Here is a 985-nt window from a genome sequence, read left to right as displayed (position 1 = left end):
AGGAAACTGTTTACTGAGATAATGAATCAAGTTATCCATAAGACTCCATACTATCAGAGTGTCAATGTTCAGAGCTGAGAGCCACAGACAGGAAGTCAGACAGTGTTGAGAAACTGATTTATAAAATGTTGATGTTGGTTTTTCATTGAGTTTTTTTGACAATAAGAGAAAGTAGAATTACAGGAGACGGATCCTTTAAAACCTTCAGATTAAACACAGATAATGTGATAGAAACCAACAAACCAAAGAGAAATGAACTTTTCCAATGCAGACCTGCCAAAAACCAGCAGTTTATTCAGACTGGTGCAAACAGGGATGAAGATAATAATAATGATGATTGTAAACTGTTACACTAAAACCCTTCTCCACCTTTTTATTATTATCTGTGGTTGACATGTAAACTGTCTCTGGTTCGCTGTGTGCCTTTTTACAAATAAAGATGAAGTAACAACATGGCTGCTGGCGAGAAACGTGCAGCTGTTACTGTGTTTTTATTTCCTCAGAGAGATTTAACCTGTTTGAAATGGTTTTAATCTCCACTGTGGAACCTCACAGCAGATCTCAATAACAGAAATTAACCCTCTAAAACACATGGAGTCAATCAATCAATCTGATCAGCTTTTACTATCATTTTAATTTAATTAAGTTAATTATGTAATCTTTATTTGTCCTGTGAACATAATCAAAAAGTACTTAATCAGGAATGTTTCTGTTAGTGTCACTTAAAGTTTATAGTAAAAGCTGTTAAACTGAGAATGTTTAACTTTTTAAATTGAGTTTGTGTTACTTAACATTTCCACTGGGATCCATTTCAACAATTTATAACAATTTATAATGAGTAATAAGAACTTATAGAACCTCTACATGGACCTTGTGGTGACACTGAACACACACACACACACACACACTCTCTCCTCCTTTGCCTTCATCTTGCAGTTGATTTACTGGAATCACTGCTGCGTTCGTTAAATCCTCCCAGAGAAGA

This window comes from Morone saxatilis, unplaced genomic scaffold (assembly GCF_004916995.1).
Source record: "Morone saxatilis isolate NCDOM2014 unplaced genomic scaffold, NCSU_SB_2.0 Contig7, whole genome shotgun sequence".
NCBI lineage: Eukaryota > Metazoa > Chordata > Actinopteri > Moronidae > Morone > Morone saxatilis.
Note: the sequence above shows the minus strand (reverse complement) of the source record.